The following is a 22619-nucleotide window of genomic DNA, read 5'->3' as shown; positions in this document are numbered from 1 at the left end:
CAGACCCATAAACGTGAAATGTAATTAAGGATTAGTGCCAGCGTTAAAGAAAATATCACCGGTATGAACAAGGGCTTAACCCGAGGATGGACATAACAGCACAGCGCCCCCTTCCCTTCAACACCAAGAAAAACACAAAAAGCCATTGTAAAAGGCAACATTGCCCGTTCTGTGGCCCCACTTGGAAATACTGCCCCCTCTGTGGCCCCTGTAGTACAGAAGCAGTGGCACAATGTTCTTACTCAGTCGCCAATGCCAAATGCTGGCCCACCGAGGGCTCTGTACAGAGCTTAACCCCACTGCTCCCCATTTCCTGATCTTGAGGTACGCTGGAGTGGGAGGCTGGTGTCACAATGGCAATGTCTCACCTGGCTACACCACAGTGAACTAGTGGGGAACTAGATGCTGTGGCATCAAAACTGGGATTATTCACCCCAGAAAAAGCCGGCAAAGGGGCGATCAAATAACTCTGTATAAATCCATGAGGGGACAATACAAGGATCTCTGCCAGGATCTGTTTATACCCAGGACTGCGACGGTAACAAGAGGGCATCCGCTACGTCTAGAGGAAAGCAGGTTTCATCACCAACATAGAAGGGGGTTCTTTACTGTAAGAGCAGTGAGACTGTGGAACGCTCTGCCTGAGGACGTGGTGATGGCAGAACCCATAGAGGAGTTTATGCGGGACTAGACGTCTTTCTAGAGCTCTATGATATTACAGGATGTAGGCATTAGGTCACCAGCAGGTTGTTGATCCGGGTCTTACAGTCAGTTAGGAACTATCAGAGGTGCATTAAGGGATTATTCTGACTGCCATTATGGAGTTGGGAAGGAATTTTCCCCCCAAAATAGAGTGAATTGGCTTCTGCCTCATTGTTTTTTTTTGCCTTCCTCTGGATCAACGAGGGGGGGTGGGTGGAGGGGCAGGCTGAACTAGATGGACATTGTCTTCTTTCAGCCTAGCATACTATGTTACTATGTTGCTGCTGGAGCTTGCGATGAGGGCCCAAAAAATGTTGTTCCCCAACCGGAGGGTCACTTTAAAAGGGGCTGACCAGGAATGTCACAAAATAGCTGCTGCTCCTGCAGCCTCTGGAGGTTAACACAAGAAATTCAAGTTTTTCTACAACATAGAAAAAAAATCCCAAAACAAGAAAACCCCTCTGCATGAAGGCAGCCATAAATAGATGAACGGCGGGGCGCGTAGTTCCGCTAACTAGCAGTATCCCACCTGCTTCCCAGCACTTACCTATCTCCCACTGACTAAGCTGTGATCGCGCTTCGCTCAGCATCTTCTCCGCTCTCTCTAGTTCCATCTGGGCTTTTTTTCTCATGGCCGTCTGGTTGTGAAGCTGGTCCCTTGTCCTCTGTAATGAGGCGTTAAGCTCCTCCGCACCCTCCATCAGCTGCTCTACTCTCTGCTCAGCGCTCTGCAGGGCGAACTCCTTACTCCGCACGTTTCTCATTAAACTCTCGTTCATCGCCCGGTGATCTGTAATGAGCGCCTGGAGTTCTCTGGACACGTGAAGGTCTGAAGGAGTCGATGGGATATCATATGCCCACTCAACATATATCACAGCTCAGAAATCCTCCATCACAACCATTCCAAACTTCTCGTTATATCTCAGGAATATTTATGTGGATTTTCTACTTTAAACCAGCACATGGCGCACCAGACACCCCATTACTGGCGAAGCGCATCATCAGCACCCGCAGGTCTGCAATCTTAGACCCCGGAGTAAAGACTCCTCTGAAGCGGATTGTAAAGAAAAAGCTAAGAAATCAAAAACTAACTACTGATAGGTTACTGCTCCTTAGACTACTACTACCAGATGTGTGTGCAGCTGCCCTTCCCTGGACATTGATTACCAAAACGTTCAGAAAACCCTTTAGGGACTTTATGGTGTTAGGTGTGATGGATGATGGACATCCTCTACGCCTGGCAGACATAATATAGGGCGTGTTACTAGGGGGTCTCATGGGAAAATCTGAAACGTTTTCTTATGATACAAAAAGGTAGGCAGTAGAGAGATTTTTCGGGATCCCACTGCATTTCATCAGGATGGAGGAAGGGCAGAAGGAAGGGAAGGTGAATGTAAGCACTGTGGATGTGGAACCACGGTGTCAACCTACCCGGTAAGTGAAGATCCGATCCAGCATGGCTGACAGCCAACCCCAGCGTGGGAGGTAATATACCAGATGAACAGCCCCATAATAGATGCCCTGAACTGCTAACCAGGATAGCGAGACCCCTGCCTACAAGCATGGCCCTCATCCTGATAAGGACGACCCCACGTTCCTCCTCTAGGTGCTAACTTACCCTGGTGGGCCAGAACACCTATAGGACAAAGATAGAACAACAGGGAGTACAGAAACATAGAAGGAAAGAGCTGCCAAGGATAAACAGAGAATCAGACAACGGGAATAACAGACCACAGAGTACACAAACGAAGAACACAAGCAGACAGCAAGGAAGCAAGGTAACTGCCGAAGCAGCGGCTGGACATGCAGTGATAGGAACAAACTCTCAAAAACACTGCAGCAAGGTCTGAAAGGCCCAGGGCAGCTGTATAGGATGGTAATTAGTAAAGATGTATCAGCTGAACAGGAGTCCTGAAGCTATTAACCCTAGGAGTAGTGGAAGAGAGTGAATATAAGCTCAGGGAACAGAGAGAATGGGACGACAGCCATGTTTGCCAGATACAGAAGCAGAAGATTGTGTCTAACCAGTACACCTAAAAGTACCTCCCCCCTTTGCCCCCTCTTGCACTCGCCGGTTCTCCGCAGAAACTCTTGAATATGATGTGGGGCGTTGATGTTCTCTGATGGCTTCCATGACTTCTCCTCTGGTCTGTAACCCTTCCAATCCACTAGGTAAAAGGTTTTGTTTTTAACCTTCATAACATCAAGAATATTCTTCACCTGGAAGATGTTCTCTGAACTGTCTGAGTGGCATCTGGTCTGGGATTTTGGGAAAACCTATTGAGCACAAGTGGTTTGAGGAGACATGGAAGGAGTTGGGGATACACAGGGAGGGAGGTAGTCACAGCCTGCAACAAACAGAATTAATTCTGTCCAACACTTCTAACGGACCCAAAAATCATGGGGCGAGCTTATAAGATGGAACTCTCAGCCTGATATGTTTGGAGGAAAGCCACACTTTATCCTCTGGGACAAACTGCGGAGAGGACCGATGCCTGCCATCAGCAAACCTCTTCATGGAAGCGACTGACCCCTCCAGATTAACCTTGGTCTCCTGACAAATCTTTGCAAAATTCTCTGCTGAAGAAGCTGCTGCTGGAACCTCGGAAGTCATGGAGACTGGCAGGGGTACTCTGGGTTGATGCCCATATACTATGAAGAAGGGAGAAGTGTAGAGTCACTGACATGCTGGTTATGAGAAAACTCTGCCTAGGACAGAAGACTGACCCAATCATCCTGGTGGGCATTGGTAAAATGGCAGAGCTATTCGGTCAGGATCTGATTGGTACTCTCCACCTGCCTGTTAGACTGTGGATGATAAGCCGAAGAGAAGTCTACTGATACATCAATCAATTTACAAAGAGATCTTCAAAATTTACATGTAAATTGCACCCCTTTATCTGACACAATGTGCTTAGCAAAGCCATGGAGGAGGAAAATGTGATCAATGAACTTCTCGGCAAGTTGACTGGCAGATGGCAAACTGGGCAGAGGCACAAAATGGGCCATTTTAGAAAATCGGTCCACAACAACCCATATAACAGTACAGCCACTGTAATAAAGTCCATAGCAATATGCTGCCAGGGAGCCTTAGGTATGGGTAATGGACACAAGAGACCTGCGGGTCTCAGTTTCTGTGGTTTATACTGGGCGCAGGAGGTACAGGAGGACACGAAATTGTGGGTATCCTGCATCATGGATGGCCACCAGTACCGATGGCGAATTAACTCGCTAGTCTTGCATTGCCCAGAATGACCAGCTAGTTTGGAACAGGAACCCTAGGAGAGGACACCTCTCCTCTTGGCCTCAGGCACGAACATCTTCCCTGGAGAGATATCCTTAACCAGAACAGAAGCTGCGGTCACCAATCTGGCAGGTTCAATGATAAATTGCGGTACCTCTTCAGTGTCGTTACAGTCAAATGCTCTGGATAGTGCATCAGCCTTAATATTCTGGTAGTCAGGCTGAAAATACAATATAAAATCAAACAGTGCAAAAAAACAAGGTCCACCGAACTAGGCCGGGGTTGAGCCGCTGTGCGGTCTGAAGATACGTCAGATTTTTATAGTCAGTGTAAATTATGATGGGATGCGAGACTCCCTCCAGCAGATACTGCCAGAATTCCAGAGCCATCTTGATAGCTAGTAACTCACTCTGCCATGGAAATTACTTTAAGAAAAAAATGCATGTCACCCTCTTGACAGATGCCTCTTTTTGCAGTAAGACAGCCCCTGCACCCAAGGAAGAAGCATCGACCTCCAGAAAGAACTGCTTAGTACCATCTCATCAGTGCAGCACGGAGGCAAATGAGAAGGCTGCCTTTAGAGCTTGAAAAGCAGACTCTGCCGCCGGGGACCACTGCTTGGCATCAGCTTCATTACGTGTGAGAGCAGAGATGGGAGAGATCAGGGAGGAGAAGTGCGGGGTAAACTGTCGGTAGTAGTTCGCAAAGCCCAGAAATTGTTGGATTGCCCGAAGGCCGGAGGGACGAGTCCAATTCAGTACTGCAGAGACTTTCTCAGGTTCCATCTCCAAACCCTGTTTGGGGCAATATACCCGAAAAAGGGAAGTGACTCGTGTTCAATAATGCACTTTTCCAATTTAGCAAACAAACGATTCTCCTTTAATCACTGGAGCACCGTGTGAACCTGCCTCCGGTGAGAGGGTATATCTGGGGTAAAACATCTGGATATCTTCCAAATAAACAATGACATATTGCTGAAGGAGATCCCTGAAAATGTCATTAACAAATTCCTGAAAGACGCCCGGAGCGTTTACTAGACCGAAGGGCATCACCAAGTATTCGTAGTGACCGTCTCGGGTATTGAAAGCGGACTTCCACTCGTCTCCCTCGCGGATGCGGATCAAGTTATAAGCACCCCGCAGATCAAGCTTGGTGAAAATCTGAACGCCACGCAGGCAATCAAATAACTCAGGAATCAAGGGTAGAGGGTATTTATTCTTAATCATGATCGGGTTCAGACCCCCATAGTCAATACAGGGCAGTAGTGATCAGTCCTTTTCGATGAAGAAAAGACCTGCTCCAGCAGGAGACGAGGACTTATGAATGAACCCTCTGGCCAGGTTCTCCGTAACATATTCGGCTGTGGTCTGGGTCTCGAGCAGAGAAAATGGGTATACTCTACCTCAAGGAGGCACGGAACCATGCACAAGGTCAATTGGGGTGCCCCAATCATAGGGGCAATGCGGTGGCAGACATTCAGCCTCTTTCTTGTCAAAGACGTCTGCATAACTCTGATAAGGTGCCAGTAGACCCTGGAGGTTTGATGGTAAGGTAAACCAGTGGACAGGACGCACGCACCTGGTATAGCAGGTGGTACCCCAACTAAATACCTCACCGATACTCCAGTCCAAGGTGGGGTTGTGTAAACGGAACCATGGCAAACCCAGAAGTAGAGAGCTGGTCACTCTAGGCATCACCAGAAGGGAAATCCTCTCAGAATGGAGGGCGCCAATTCTCTACTCCAGCAGCTCAGAGAGGGTACTACCAATAACGGTAGTGACCATGAGTAGTTTCTCGAGCCGCCGGATGGGAATCTGGTAGCGGTCCACCAAAGCCTGTTGGAGAAAGTTGCTTGCAGAGCCAGAATCCAGAAAAGCCGCAACTGAAACCTGGGCACCGGAAGGAACCATGGTTACAGGCAAGGTCAGCCTGGGAGAGGAGCAATCCTCACCTAGGGTAGATTCTCCAACTGACCCTAGGCGGAAGAGTTTCTCGGTTTGAGGGGAGTAGCACAAATAAGGTGACCTGGAGATCCGCAATACATACAATGGTTCTGAGGGCATCTGTGTGCGCGCTCGTCCTCAGATAGTCTAAGCTGATCCACCTGCTTTGGCTCAGGATCGCTAGACTGGCTAGTGGTCGGCGGCGAGGAGCGTGGTCTCTGGAAGCAAGGAGCCAGACGTATAGATCTCTCTTGCATAACCTCCCTGGATCTCTCTTGGAACCGCAGGTCAATCCTCGTGGCCAGAAAAAAAGGGCATTCAAAGAGGTAGGGACCTCATAATCGTCCAACTCATCTTTTATGCGACCTACTAGTCCCTCCCAAAATGCCGCCACCAGGGCTTTGTTGTTCAACCCTACTTCTGAGGCCAAAGTTCGAAACTATATTGGCCTATAGTGAGTTTATTTTGACAGAGATGCATCAGGGCGGACACAGCTGAAGATGAACGACCGGGCTCATCAAACACCTTTTGAAAGGACTCAATGAACAAACCGAGGTTGATAACCAGTGGATCATTGCATTCCCAGAGGGAACTGACCCACGTCAAAGTCTGACCTGTAAGGTGAGACACTATAAATGCAATTTTTGTGCAATCTGAGGGGGAAAAAATTGACAAAAGCTCAAAGTGCAAGGTACATTGATTAACACACCCGCGACATTGTCTGGGATCCCCATCACAGCGAGACGGTGCCGCCAGGCAAGCTCCAGGACCAGAAATGGCGGCTACTGGTGAAGGCGATGCAGCAGTAGCCGCAACAGCGGGCAACTGCGGTACCGCTATGGCGGGGAAAATATCTGAAAGTTGGGTACTCGCATTGCTAAGATACACCAAGATTTGCTCTTGCCTCTCACATTGATGCATCATCTACTAGCCATGACTGCAGCGTACTGTAAGGACTGTGGATGTGTAAACACCATGTCAACCTACCGGGTAGGTGAACAGCCAACCCCAGCATGGGAGGTAAGATACCAGATGAACAGCCCTGTATATGAATGGAAACTAGGAAAGGTATCTTGCTCTGAACTGATAACCAGGAGAGAAAGACCCCTTCCAACAAGCGGAGCACTCGTCCAGATAAGAACGACCCCACAGTCTTCCTCTAGGCGCTGACTTACCTTGGCGGGCCAAAATACCTATAGGACAAAGATAGAACACCACCGGGGAGTTTAGTAACAAAGGAGAAACAAGCTGACAAGGATAAACAGAGAAGCGGACAACGGGAACAACAGACCACAGAGTACACGAACAAAGAACACAGAGGTAGCAAGGTAGCTGCCGAAGCAGCGGTTGGACATGAAGTGAAGGAAACAAACTCTCAACAACACTGCAGCAAGGTCTCAAAGGCCCAGGGCAGCTATATAGGGTGGTGATTGGAAAAGGTGCATCAGCTGAAGAGGAGGCCTGAAGCTATTAACCCTGGGAGTGCTGGAAGAGAGCAAACACAAGCTCAGGGAACAGACAGAATGGAACGACACCCATGTTTGCAAGACACAGAAGCAGAAGACAGTGTCTGATCAGAGTACCTAACAGGGAGGAAGGAAGAAGGGAAGGTACAGGAAGGAAGGAAGGAAGGTACGGAAGGTACGGAAGGAAGGAAGGAAGGAAGGAAGGAAGGTACAGAAGGAAGGAAGGAGAAAAATGGTGGGGTAAGGAAGAAACAGAAGGAGGGAAGAAGTGAAAGGATAGGAAAAGAAAGAAATGGAGGGAAAGGAGGGATGAAAGGAAAACCCTTTGTATGCTGCTCTATCCTTGACCCTGATCTTGGATGCCAGCATTGGCAGCTGCCTCAAGGAATGGCGCCCTTCATTCACTAGAAGCACACTGAATGGAAAACACTAAAGGGAGCTTTGCAGAGGGGTCTGGTCTTTAGCACATGTGACCAACGTCATGTGACTTTCCTTTGATACATTTCATTGCTACTGTTTTTACTGGGTTTGTGTGAAGGTGTAACATATATGGAAGGTCACTTACATTTCATTGTCCTTTCAATGGTGACTGCAGAAAGTGTAAGACAACCCAGCAGGAGCAGAAGAGTCAAGTGTGGAGCCCAAAGTCTGAACCCTACAAAACAGAGAACGTTACTGGACACTGAGAGGAAGGATCGGTTCACAGCGAATTAAGGAGTAAGAAGGGAGTCCACCTACTAAAGACTCTCTCAGTGCAGTGCATACAGTGTGGGGGCACTGTTCAGGCTGGCACTGTTATGGGGGCATTGTGTGACTGATACTGTTATGGGCATCCTATGCAGTGGGCAAAGCTATACAAAAGATATTGCATAGGTATCTGATCATTGGGGTTTTGCAACTGCACCCCTATGTATTAGAAGAATGGGGTCCACCGACTGCTGGCACTCTAGAGAGGAAGAGATGAGGTGGGAGCAGCTCTCTCCACTGCAGTTTATGGGGGTTTGAGATACTCAACTATTAACTCCTATAAACTACAAAAGATAAAACTCTACGCATGTACCGTCTACTCTGTCTGCAGTGACAAATGGGCAAACAGGGACCCCAATACATACAAACTCCTATCTCGCAGACATTTATGCTATATACAGTTGGTATGCTGTAAATGTCTCTGATATGATTAGCGCTTTAAAGGGGTTTCTTCCATCAAAGATATCTATCTACCATCCACAGAATAGGGGATGTCTGTTCACGTTGTCCAACTGCTGGGACCCCTTTAGAGAGGCCACAAGAGAGTGAGGGGACACCAGAGGATGACATCTTTACAGGGGGCACTACCAGAAGGTGACACCATGAAAGAAAGAGAGAGGGTGATACCACTAGAGGGCGCCACCTCCAGAGGCAGCCACCAACAGAAGAGGAAACCACCAGAAGGTGATGTCACCAGGAAATAATACCAGCAAAAGAGCTACCACTACAAGGAACACTACCAGAGGGTAACACCATAAGAGTCAGGGTGACAACACCCAAGAATGACACCTCCAGTGGTAGCCACAGCTCAATTAACTTCTCTGGGATGGAGGGAGATTGCCAAGTACAACAATCTTCACCTGCCACATAGAAATGAATGGAGTAGTGGTGAAGCATGTGCACAACGGCTTCATTCACAGGGGCATTTGAGGGGGTGCAGTTTTAAGGATTTGTCACCTTCTGGTGGTGTCACCCTCTGTTGGTGGCTGCTCTGCTGTTGCACCCGCTGGTGGTGGCCGCCGTATTGGCAGCTCCTCTGCTGGTTTCATCCTCTAGTGGTGTCAACATCTGCTGGTGTCTCCCTCTGGTGGTGGCTCCACTTCTGGTAGCATCCTCTAGAAGTATACATTTTGTTAGTATCGCCTTCACTCTCTTGTTTGTTTATCACTGGTGGTTTCACACTCTTGTAGTGTCACCTTCTAGGGGGGCATCTTCTGGTGATAGCCCATGTAGTAGTGGCCCCTTTGGAGGGGTCACCCACAGTGTCTTGTAGTGTCAACTCTTGGGTGGTGGTTGCTCTCCTGGTGCAGCATCTGGTGGTGGTCCCTGTAGTGGTTGCTCCTTTGGTGGTGTCAACTTCTGGTGGTATCTTTCTCACTCTTTCGTGGAGTACTGGTGTGATAGTGGCCACCTTGATGGTGGATCACCTATCAGTAGCTCCTCTACTGGTATCATTGTCTGGTGGTGTCACCCTCACTCTCTTGTGGTAGGCACTCTGCTGGAGCATCCTCAGGTGGTGGTTCCTGTAGTTGTAGCTTCACTAATGGTATAATCCTCTGGTTTGTCAACTTCTGGTGGTTGACCCCTTCTGGAGGTGTCACTCTCTGGGTTGTATGAACCTCTGAGGGTGTCACCTTCACTGTCCTGTAGTGTCACACTCTGGTGGAGGCCCCTCTAATGTTGGGCTTTCCAGTGGTAGCTCATCTACCAGTGTCATCCTCCAGTGGTGTCACCTTACTCTCTTGTGGTATCACCCTCAACTTCTGGTGTTGGCCCCTCAGCTGCTGCGCCCTCTGGTAATGGCCTCTCTGCTGGTGTGTCCTCTGGTGATGTCACCTCACTCTCTTGTGGTGTCACCTTCTACCTCTGGTGTTGGCCCCTCAGCTGCTGCGCCCTCTGGTGTTGGCCCCTTTGTTGGTGCACCTCACTCTCTTGTGGTGTCTCCCTCTAGTTTGGCCCCTTTGCTAACAAGTTGCCATCATGTAGGTAGAAACAAACACCTCTGGCAATTCTTATGTCGCACCTCTGCTCATCAATGACAGATTCACCACAGAGGGGCGCCATCTTCTGACCTACCTGCCAGGAGGGGATGACATCTTCCTTTAGGGGGCGCTGCAGGCTCTTTTTTCTCTCTGGGCAGATTCACATTTTCATAGGTAACGTCTGAATAATCTGCGTCTTTCTCTGATGAGATTCCTGTAACACAGTAGGAAGCTCATCACATCAGGGGTATAACTACCATCAGACCCCGGGGTCACAGCGCCAGAATGTCACTATATCATTCCGAAACTGGCGCTTGTAAGAAAGTATTCATTATCAATAGTTCATCCAAAACACCCCCACCCTCCCCCCATCATCACCATTACTGCCATCACAGCTGCGGACATGAGCAGACAACCCGGAGCTCCAGCGGTCATCACGTCAGCACGCAGCGCCGTCACCCCCGCAGACCCTCACAGCCGCAAGTCAAGGTTGTCATCGGATCCTTAATGGTCCTATAAAGGAGTTTCCTGCAAGTGATGTAATACGGAGGGCGTGCAGGCTATTACAGCTATAGCGTTCTCAGTCTGCAGTGCAGTACAACCAGCTCTCACTGTGAAACAGTACTGTAATATTTCCTGGGCCACTGCAAAGTATTTCAGCTCTGCCGCTGTGCAGAGCGTCTCACAATACCCTTTCCTTGGTGGGGCTGAGATCGCCGCAGTTACCAGCACTATCCACTGGCTTTAGAGTCTTCTCCCCCACCACACAGCCTCTATTATCTACAAGTCTCTGTGTGCGGTGAATTACCCCTAGGTATCAGCGCAAGACACAAGTCACAGCATAGAGCCTCCGCTATCTACAAGTCTCTGTGTGCGGTGAATTAGCCACAGTTGTCAGCGCTGTACAGTGGGGTAATGTATTTGGGCCCTGCTCTAATCTTAATCCGCCATGATAAGGAGTAGGGGTAAGGGTCATGGACATAAACATGGACGTCCAAGTGAGGGTGTGGGCACAGGCCGACTTCCTGGTTGGGGTAAATCACAGCTGGCTGCTGCGGGATTAGGAGAGAGGCAAGTTTCTGGGGTCCCCAGCTTCATATCACAATTTATGGGTCCGCGTGGTAGACCTTTATTACAAGCAGAACCGTGCGAGCAGGTCCTGTCGTGGATGGCAGAAAATGCATCCAGCAATGTATCGGGCACCCAGTCTTCTACGCAGTCCACTACTACCGGCCTAGGGACTGCAACTCTGAATCCTCTGGCTGCTGCTCCTCCTTCCTCCCAGCCTCCTCACTCCATGAAAATGACATATTCTGATGAGCAGGCAGACTCCCAGGAACTGTTCTCGGGCCCCTGCCTTGACTGGGGAAAAATGGTTCCTCTCTCACCTGAGGAGTTTGTCGTGACCGATGCCCAACCTTTGGAAAGTTCCCGGGTCCGGGGGATGAGGCTGGGGACTTCCAGCAACTGTCTCAAGAGCTTTCAGTGAGTGAGGAGGAGGATGATGATGAGACACAGTTGTCTATCAGTGAGGTAGTAGTAAGGGCAGTAAGTCTGAGGGAGGAGCGCACAGAGGATTCGGAGGAAGAGCTGCAGGACGATGAGGTGACTGACCCCACCTGGTTTGCTAAGCCTACTGAGGACAGGTCTTCAGAGGGGGAGGCAAGTGCAGCAGCAAGACAGGTTGGAAGAGGCAGTGGAGTGGCGAGGGGTAGAAGCAGGGCCAGAGCCAAGAATCCCCCAACTGTTTCCCAAAGCACCCCCTTGCGCCAAGCCTCCGTGCAGAGGGCTAGGTGTTCAAAGGTGTGGATGTTTTTCAGTGAGAGCGCAGACGACCGACGAACAGTGGTGTGCAACCTGTGTCGCACCAAGATCAGCCGGGGAGCCACCACTACCAGCCTTACCACCGCCAGCATGCGCAGGCATATGATGGCCAAGCACCCCACAAGGTGGGATGAAGGCCGTTCCCCGCCTCCGGGTCACACCACTGCCTCTTCCCCTGTGCCCCAACCTGCCACTCAGATCCAACCCCCTTCTCAGGACACAGGCACGAGCATCTCTTGGCCTGCACCCACACCCTCACCTCCACTGTCCTCCACCCCATCCAGCAATGTCTCTCAGCGCAGCATTCAGCTATTGCTAGCACAAGCGTTGGAGCGAAAGCGCAAATACGCCGCCACGCACCCTCACGCACAAGCTTTAAACATGCACATTGCCAAATTGATCAGCCTGGAGATGCTGCTGTACAGGCTTGTGGAAACAGAGGCTTTCAAAAACATGATGGCAGCGACGGTTCCGCGCTACTCGGTCCCCAGTCGCCACTATTTTTCCCGGTGTGCCATCCCAGCCCTACACCAGCACGTCTCCCGCAAATTAAATCGTGCCCTCACCAACGTGGTTACTGGGAAGGTCCACTTAACCACGGACACGTGGACAAGTACTGGCGGGCAGGGCCACTATTTCTCCCTGACGGCACATTGGGTGAATTTAGTGGAGGCTGGGACCGAGTCAGAGCCTGGGACTGCTCACGTCCTACCCACACCCAGAATACCGGGTCCTACCTCGGTGCTGGTATCTGCGGTGGTTTATGCCACCTCCTCTAAACCCTCCCCCTCCTCCTACGCAACCTCTAACTCTCAATTAAGAAGTGTGAGCAGCACGTCGCCAGCAGTCGGTGTGGCGCGGCGCAGCAGCACAGTGGTGGGCAAGCGTCAGGAGGCCTGCTGAAACTAATCAGCTTAGGTGACAAGAGGAACACAGCCCTCGAACTGTTGCAAGGTCTGACAGAGCAGACCGACCTCTGGCTTTTGCCGCTGTGCCTCCAACCGGGCATGGTCGTGTGTGACAACGTCCATAACCTGGTGGCGGCTCTGCAGCTCGGCAGCCTCACACACGTGCCATGTCTGGCCCAGGTCTTCAATCTAGTGGTTCAGCAGTTTCTTAAAAACTACCCTCACTTGTCTGACCTGCTCGGCAAGGTGCGCCGCATCTGCGCACATTTTCGCAAGTCCACCACGGACACTGCCACCCTGAGGACCCTGCAACATTGGTTTAATCTGCCAGAGCACCGACTGCTGTGCGACGGGGGATGAGAGTATGTTGCTTGATAGGCAGACCACCCTCATGTCTATCTCAGCGCGTTTTGGAGGAGGAGGAGGAGGGGGAGGAGCAGGAGGAGGAGAAGTGGGAGGAGCAAGAGAAAGAGGAGGGGGAAGAGGCAGCTGGGCACACTGCAGAGGGTACTCATGCTGCTTGCCTCTCATCTGTTCAGTGTGTATGGGCTGAGGAGGAGGAGCAGGAGGATCCTGAAAGTCATCTTCCTAGTGAGGACAGCCTTGTCTTGCGTACTGGTACCCTGGCACACATGGCTGACTTCATGTTAGGCTGCCTTTCTCGTGACCCTCGCGTTAGACGCATTCTGGCCAACACGGATTACTGGGTGTACACCCTTCTCGACCCACGGTATAAAGAGAACCTTTTCACTCTCATTCTCGAAGAGGAAAGGGGTACAAGAGTGATGCAATAACACAGGGCCCTGGTGGAAAAAGTGATGCTAAACTTCCCATCTGACAGCGCTGGTGGCAGAAGACGCAGTTCCGAGGGCCAAGTAGCAGGGGAGGAGCGTAGATAAGGCAGCATGTACAGCGCAGGCAGGGGAACACTCTCCAAGGCCCTTGCCAGCTTTTTGGCTCCCCCGCAAGTCTGTGTCACCACTCCCCAGTCAAGGCTGAGTGGAGGGAGCACTGTAAAAAGATGGTGAGGGAGCACGTAGCCGATCGTACCACCATCCTCCGTGATGCCTCAGCTCCATACAACTATTGGGTGTCAAAGCTGGACACGTGGCACGAACTTGCGCTGTACGCCCTGGAGGTGCTGGCTTGCCCTGCCGCTACCGTCTTCTCAGAGAGGGTTTTTAGTGCAGCTGGGGGAATTATCATGGATAAGCGTACTCGCCTGTCAACTGCCAGTGCCAACATGCTTACCCTTGCAAAGATGAACAAAGCCTGGTTTTCCCCAGACTTCTCTTCTCCACCGGCGGAGAACCTAAATATTCATTCCGCTGCAACCGGAGAAAAAAGCATTCTCTATCACCTGAAAAAACGGGGTAATTAGCTTTGTCAATCTCTCTCGGATATTAGTCCTCCTCCTCCTAAAACATCATGTCAGCACGCTGAACTGCCAATTTTTCTGCCGCCCAAAACGCTCTGCTTACAATTTTTTTACAATTTTTTAAAGTTTCAAAAGTATTGATACTTTAACATAAACCAATTTTTTTCACAGGGCTGCCTCCAGGCTCTGTTACAAATTAAGCAACAGCGAGCTGTATCTTTAAAACATATTTATGGGTTTCACCTGCCCTCTCGGTTGAGCAATTTTTAAGGGGTACACCTGTACTCTTGGTACACTAATTTTTCTGGCCCTCGCCTATACTGTTATCCAACTAATTTTTCCGGCCTTCGTCTACACTAATGGTACAACAATGTTTCAGGGGTTCGCCTATACTCTTGCTACAAAAATTTTACTGGGGTCTGACAATACTTTTACTACAGAAATGTTACTACAATCTGTCTATACGTTTCCTACAGAAATGTTACTGGGGTACGCCTATACTTCTGCTACAGAAATGTTACCGGGGTCTGCCAATACGTCTGCTACAGAAATGTTACTGGGGTCCACGTATACCTTTGCTACAGAAATGTTTACTGGGGTCTGCCTATACTTCTGCTACAGAAATGTTACTGGGGTGTGCCTATACTTCTACTACAGAAATGTTACTGGGGTCTGCCTATACTTCTACTACAGAAATGTTACTGGGGTGTGCCTATACTTCTACTACAGAAATGTTACTGGGGTCTGCCTATACCTTTGCTACAGAAATGTTACTGGGGTCTGCCTATACCTTTGCTACAGAAATGTTACTGGGGTCTGCCTATACTTCTGCTACATAAATGTTACAGAGGTCTGCCTATACTTCTGCTACATGTTACTGGGGTCCGCCTATACTTCTGCTACAGAAATGTTACTGGGATCTGCCTATACTTCTGCTACATAAATGTTACTTGGGTCCGCCTATACCTCTACTACAGAAATGTTACTGGGGTCCGTCTATACTTCTGCTACATAAATGTTACAGGGGTCTGCCTATACTTCTGCTACATGTTACTGGGGTCCGCCTATACTTCTGTTACATAAATGTTACTGGGGTCTGCCTATACTTTTGTTACATAAATGTTACAGGGGTCTGCTATACTTCTGCTACAGAAATGTTACTGAGGTCCCCCTATACTTCTGCTACAGAAATGTTAATGGGGTCTGCCTATACTTCTGCTACAGAAATGTTACTGGGGTCTGTCTATACTTCTGCTACAGAAATGTTACCGGGGTCGGCCTATACCTTTGCTACAGAAATGTTACTGGGGTCTGACTATACTTTTACTACAGAAATGTTACTACGGTCTGTCTATACGTTTACTACAAAAATGTTACTGGGGTACGCCTATACTTCTGCTACAGAAATGTTACCGGGGTCTGCCAATACGTCTGCTACAGAAATGTTACCGGGGTCTGCCAATACGTCTGATACAGAAATGTTACTGGGGTCCACCTATACCTTTGCTACAGAAATGTTTACTGGGGTCTGCCTATACTTCTGCTACAGAAATGTTACTGGGCTCTGCCTATACTTCTACTACAGAAATGTTACAGGGTTCTGCCTATACCTTTGCTACAGAAATGTTACTGGGGTCTGCCTATACTTCTGCTACATAAATGTTACAGAGGTCTGCCTATACTTCTGCTACATGTTACTGGGGTCCGCCTATACTTCTGCTACAGAAATGTTACTGGGGTCTGCCTATACTTCTGTTACATAAATGTTACAGGGGTCTGCTATACTTCTGCTACATAAATGTTACTGGGGTCCGCCTATACCTCTACAACAGAAAGGTTACTGGGGTCCGCCTATACTTCTGCTACATAAATGTTACAGGGGTCTGCCTATACTTCTGCTACATGTTACTGGGGTCCGCCTATACTTCTGCTACAGAAATGTTACTGGGGTCTGCCTATACTTCTGTTACATAAATGTTACAGGGGTCTGCTATACTTCTGCTACAGAAATGTTACTGAGGTCCCCCTATACTTCTGCTACAGAAATGTTACTGGGGTCTGCCTGTACCTCTGCCACATAAATTTTACAGGGGTCTGCCTATACTTCTGCTACAGAAATGTTAATGGGGTCTGCCTATACTTCTGCTACAGAAATATTACCGGGGTCGGCCTATACCTTTGCTACAGAAATGTTACTGGGGTCCGCCTATACTTCTTCTATGGAAATGTTACTGGGGTCTGCTTTTCTCTCTGCTACAGGAATGTTACTGGGGTCTACTTATACCTTTTCTATTTTCTCTCGTGTTACCACAGTTATCCGCGGCACTGGTTTAGGCCAAACAAGAGGAGCGATAATGCACTATTAAGACGTTCACAGCTGCACTAGCATTGGAGTCCGCTTCATGCCCACGATTGCTGAGGGTTTCTGCAGAGGCCTATGTCTTTGGCGCAATAAAAGTCTGCCATGTTTGGGCACTCTAATTTCTTTATGGTTCATGTCTTGGGGTTCCTTGGACTCACCTATGCTGTGGGTGCACACAGACTTCCCATAGCGGTGTTTTATCTGTCTGGCACAAAGACACTGACTGACTTGGGTAGGGTGCAGGGTGCAGATGACTTTCCTCTTGCGTTGTCGATGAGATATCCGGCACCCAAACAGAATGAGTAGTGTGTGGACATATGGATTTCCCATTGCTATGTCACTCGCGGCACCTTGGGTCACACAAGATGGAGGCTGGGACTGAGCCTGACCCATGGCCCGCTCACATACTTCCCACACAGATTATTGCTGCATTGTGGAGATGTATAGAAGTGCTGGGCTGGCACCTGAGTCCCCTTTATGCCCACGTTTGCAGTTCCTGACTATTTTGCGACGGAGGTGGCCCGGGATTGGAATGATGATCATACGTCAATTTCTCATTGATTCTCTAAAGCATTGTGGACAATCGCCCCCCCCCCCCCTTTCAAAGAGGGTCGCTGCCTGGCCCTGCCAACCCTCTGCAGTGTGTGCCTCCGGTTCCTCCTCATCACAGACGCATGTAGAAATAGACAGGAGAGTGGTGTAGCTATGAAGCGAGCGTGTGGCATGAGGGCAGCTTAAGGCTGCGCAGGGAAACTTTTGTTTGCGCTGTGGACGCAGGGTCATGTGGGTGGTTGGGCAGCATGTAACCCAGGAGAAGAGGCAGCGGTGTCACCCGCAGGCAGTGATTGTCCTTGGTTGCAGCTAGTGTGGTGCTTAGCTAAGGTGTGCCTTGCTAATGAGGGTTTGTCCGAAGTAAAAATTGTTAGGGGGGGGGGGGGTTGAAGACTCTTGCCCCCATTGTGGCTTAATAGTGAGACCTGGGAGCCTGATATGCAGCCATGCATGGTGCCCCTGCCCTTCCCTATTCGTTTCTGTGATGTTTCCCTGACTTTCGGATGTTTTCCAGAGTTTCACAAGTGAAGACCTATGCGGAGCATCGGTCATATACAAAAATGCTCGGGTCGCCCATTGACTTCAATGGGGTTCGTTACTCGAAACGAGCTCTCGAGCATCGCGGAAAGTTCGACTCAAGCAACGAGCACCCGAGCATTTTGGTGCTTGCTCATCTCTATGGCTGACCAAAAAACTTCGGTCCAAGGTTCTTGCACCGACATCGCACGTGCCTGTGTAAATGTAGCCCGATGCACATGACTTGTTTTTCTCTTGGACCGATGGTCTCAGAGCGGTCACAGCCGGTTCCGTTTTTGAGCGATTCTTGCTTAGGAGTTTCCTATTAATTCCTAATGGAGCAAAAAAAAGTGTATTTTACAATTTAAAGTATTGGAAGCGCTTGTGTAAAAATCTGATACACTCTTTGTAAAAACCCTCCGGCGCCCCCAGAAGGAGTGGTTGCGGTGCTGCAGACCCCGACCTGTGGCTCCATCTCTGGCAGATCTGTAAATGATGAGAGTTGTGGTGATTAGATGGACGGTCACCGGAGGCCCTAAAAGTGGTTCCCCCTTGGTCTATAAGAGGTTCTCGGAGGCTCCTTGTGTGTAGTGACCTCTTCTTCCACTTGTAGAGCTTGTTGACAACTAGACGCCTCTACGACACAGAGAAGAGACCCCGTCTATATTTATCCATCTATCTCTAAAGACGAAAGCCCTCACTGACTGACTGGCTGACTCGCCATTAATTCTCCAACTTCCCGATGTCGTAGAAACATGAAATTTGGCACGAGCATAGATTATGTCCAAAATAGGAGAATTTAATGGGTCCCAACTCAATTATTCAATTCTAGCGCAAGATAACTATCGTCAAACTTTTACGTACGTAATCTAATTCTCTCACTTCCCGATGTCATAGGACCTTGAAATTTGGCACGGGCATTGATTATGTCACAAATAGGAAAAGTTAATTGGTCTCAACTCAATTATTTAATTCTAAGCACAAAAGAACTAGCATCTAAAATTTACGTACAGAATCTAATTCTCTCACTTCCCGATGTCATAGAAACTTGAAATTCGGCACGGGCATTGATTGTGTCATAAATAGGAAAAGCTAATGGGTCCCAACTCGATTATTCAATTCTATGCGCAAAAGAATTAGCGTCCAAATTTTTTATGTACAAAATCTAATTCTCTCATTTCCTGATGCAACAAATAATGACACAAACTTTTACCACACAAATGTGAAATTTGCCATGACCATTCTTTGCATACTAAATATTGGAAATTTAAAGTGTTGCAACTTGATTATTCAATCCTGTGCATAAAAGTAAGTGACCCCCTATGTAATGTAACTAATAACATAACTAGACAGTCTAAAATATAACTTTTATTAAATAACACAATAATTATTGTGTTATTTAATAAAAGTTATATTTTAGACTGTCTAGTTCTGTGAAGGGCTTGAAGAAACTCCTAATAATTAGACATAACCCTGCCCCTGTGAATCCCTAACTAATAACATACATCTGTACTACACAAACTTGAAATTTGGCCTGACCATTCCTATGTTATGTAACTAATAAAATATCTGTACCCGCAATACATGAGACAGTTATCTTCTCAGCAAAACAAAACGCATTTAGAAATAGGAGTATATACTGACAGGAATTAAACTGACTGTCGTATGTATTGAAAGGCTGTAAAGTACAAAAGGAAGTGGACATGGACTGCTGGGATGGAGAATGCCTTTAAGTAGAACAAGGGGCTGCAAACTTCAGTCTGGGTAGGAAATTTGAATGAAAAGGGGCGTTATCTTTCAGGGTAAAAATGAGGAGAGTGTGTGAGGTATCTATCTGACCTGTGTGTTATGAGCAGAGTGTGTGAGGTGGACATTCTGTGGGGTGACATTATCACATACAGTCTGAGATAAATCTCCTATCTGCCTATACACTGAGAGGAATCTATCTGATCTGTGTGTTATGAGCAGTGTGGGTGAGGTGTACATTCTGTTGGGTGACATTATCACATACAGTCTGAGATAAATCTCTCTCCTATCTGCCTATACACTGAGAGGAATCTATCTGAGCTGTGTGTTATGAGCAGTGTGGGTGAGGTGTACATTCTGTTGGGTGACATTATCACGTACAGTCTGAGATAAATCTCTCTCCTATCTGCCTATACACTGAGAGGAATCTATCTGATCTGTGTGTTATGAGCAGCGTGTGTGAGGTGGACATTCTGTGGGGTGACATTTACACATACAGTCTGAGATAAATCTCCTATCTGCCTATACACTGAGAGGAATCTATCTGACCTGTGTGTAATAAGCAGAGTGTATGAGGTGGACATTCTGTGGGGTGACATTATCACATACAGTCTGAGATAAATCTCTCTCCTATCTGCCTAAACACTGAGTGGAATCTATCTGATCTGTGTGTTATGAGCAGCGTGTGTGTGAGGTGGACATTCTGTGGGGTGACATTATCACATACAGTCTGAGATGAATCTCTCTCCTATCTGCCTATACACTGAGAGGAATCTATCTGATCTGTGTGTTATGAGCAGCGTGTGTGAGGTGGTACATTCTGTGGGGTAGCATTTTCACAGACAGTCTGAGATAAATCTTCTATCTGCCTATACACTTAGAGGAATCTATCTGATCTGTGTGTTATGAGCAGCATGTGTGAGGTGGACATTCTGTGGGGTGACATTATCACATACAGTCTGAGATAAATCTCTCTCCTATCTGCCTATACACTGAGAGGAATCTATCTGATCTGTGTGTTATGAGCAGCATGTGTGAGGTGGACATTCTGTGGGGTGACATTTACACATATAGTCTGAGATAAATATCTCTTCTATCTGCCTATACACTGAGAGGAATCTATCTGAGCTGTGTGTTATGGGCAGAGTGTGTGAGGTGGACATTCTGTGGGGTGACATATACACATGTAGTCTGAGATAAATATCTCTTCTATCTGCCTATACACTGAGAGGAATCTATCTGACCTGTGTGTTATGAGCAGCGTGTGTGAGGTGGACATTCTGTGGGGTGACATTTACACATATAGTCTGAGATAAATCTCCTATCTGCCTATACACTGAGAGGAATCTATCTGATCTGTGTGTTATGAGCAGCGTGTGTGAGGTGGACATTCTGTGGGGTGACATATACACATGTAGTCTGAGATAAATCTCTCTTCTATCTGCCTATACACTGAGAGGAATCTATCTGATCTGTGTGTTATGAGCAGCGTGTGTGAGGTGGACATTCTGTGGGGTGACATATACACATGTAGTCTGAGATAAATCTCTCTTCTATCTGCCTATACACTGAGAGGAATCTATCTGATCTGTGTGTTATGAGCAGCGTGTGCGAGGTGGACATTCTGTGGGGTGACATATACACATGTAGTCTGAGATAAATCTCTCTTCTATCTGCCTATACACTGAAATTACGATGACTACGAAGATTACGACTAATAAATACGATTTATGAGAGAGGGTTTTTTTCAAAAATATATAAAGCTTAGGAAAGTTCTTTTTGGCACACGCACTACCTTTAGGCCTTTAACTTCAGGCCTTTTTCAGAAATTCATTGTGCAACTGTGATAATTTACAATAAAATTGTGAATCTTGAAAAAAATTACATTTATTTCCCATTAAACTATTAAATCTATCTTATCTGAATTTGTACTCTAAAGTAACCAGGACTTCATAAGATTTTCCGTGTTCCCCTGACTGATCACAGCTGCGGGTTGTCACAGTGTGTCACTGTAAGCCACCTTCTCAGGGTGGAAACGCTGCAGATTTCCCCTGAAACTTCCCCTACATTCACAGTACAAGCGGGGGAGGAGGGTTAACAAACCTGCCTCCCGGAGGCAGACGTTCTCCGCAGCGATTCTACGGCCGCAGCTTATCTGTTCATCCTGCTGTGGATGCAGGCAGTAAAGTCTGCAGCTGTTCCACAAGTAAAAACCAAATCCGCGCCATTCCAAGCTGCTGCGGGTCTGTTGGGAAGTCCCATGGCGTTTCTGCGCTGTGCGAAGGCGGCCTGAGAGCTCCCGCAGGTGGATGTAGTTTCGGTGTGCAGACATGCTGCACATTCATGGACCAACCCTGCGGCGCGGTCCCTGCGGATGGCTGCTTTTTGTACACGTATGCAGTGCGTATTTCACGTGCGCAAAAAAAAACTAGGCAGCATTGTTTTCATGAGTAAATACACATGTATCACGCTTCTACACTGTGTATTCACGTGCGCTCATTGACAGTATACCCCATTTAAGTGCGTAATATGGACCAAGGTAGGACCAGCGGCGTTTTTTCTCTCACATGAAAAACTCGTCTGACCCCCCAATGCAAAACAAAGAGGATTCAGACTCAGCATTACATAATAACATCTGCGTGATACGGCGCGGATATCCGCCCGTGTGAATGAGCTCTGCGGTAAACTCAGCAAATAGTGCCTGTCCCTGCACTAATACACTGTAACAAGCCCTCAGCTGTGACGATCCCCCACGCCGGAGCGCTCTCGTCACACTCGCAGTAAATCACAGACCTCGTCACACGCAGGACATCCGCCAGAGCCGCTCATAAGATAAGACATTACCCTCAATGAATCGCAGGTCGGCGTAGGTCACAGCGTCCGCCATGTCCGTCCGCAGAGAGCGCAGAAGATACCAGGTGAGAACCGCAAGGAAAGTGACAGCAACGTCGTAAGGAGAAGCGAAAGTGAGCGCCGCGCTAGAGGAAACGTGACAAAAACCACAAACCCCGTGAGCGGACGGCTGACTATAGGGGCTTCTCGCTGCCAGCAATGAGGCTATGATACTATTAACCCCTCGAGTGCTTTCTCATCTGGTTTTCCTGAAGGCAGAATCCTGGGCAGAACCTCAACGCCACCACCGTACAAGCGTATTTTTGTTGTTATGATGTAGGACACCAGGTTCCCTCAGGGATTCCCTTCTTCGCCGGGGACTCCATTCATCTCAGTGATGGAGGGGTTCTCCTGCAG

The 22619-nt window shown here is 48.2% G+C and overlaps 1 long non-coding RNA gene across 1 annotated transcript; it reads right to left on the bottom strand.

Annotated features, from left to right (window-relative positions):
- Positions 1-7920: 7920 nt before the first annotated feature.
- LOC136626858 (uncharacterized) lies at positions 7921-22311 on the bottom strand. The gene is made up of 3 exons (XR_010792691.1): positions 22215-22311; positions 10179-10298; positions 7921-8010 (listed from the first exon to the last, which is right to left on the bottom strand). It is a non-coding gene; the product is annotated as an uncharacterized lncRNA (long non-coding RNA).
- Positions 22312-22619: the final 308 nt, after the last annotated feature.

Source organism: Eleutherodactylus coqui, chromosome 5, assembly GCF_035609145.1.
Source record: "Eleutherodactylus coqui strain aEleCoq1 chromosome 5, aEleCoq1.hap1, whole genome shotgun sequence".
In the NCBI taxonomy this organism is placed as follows: domain Eukaryota; kingdom Metazoa; phylum Chordata; class Amphibia; order Anura; family Eleutherodactylidae; genus Eleutherodactylus; species Eleutherodactylus coqui.
This window is presented reverse-complemented; position numbering and strand designations above follow the sequence as displayed.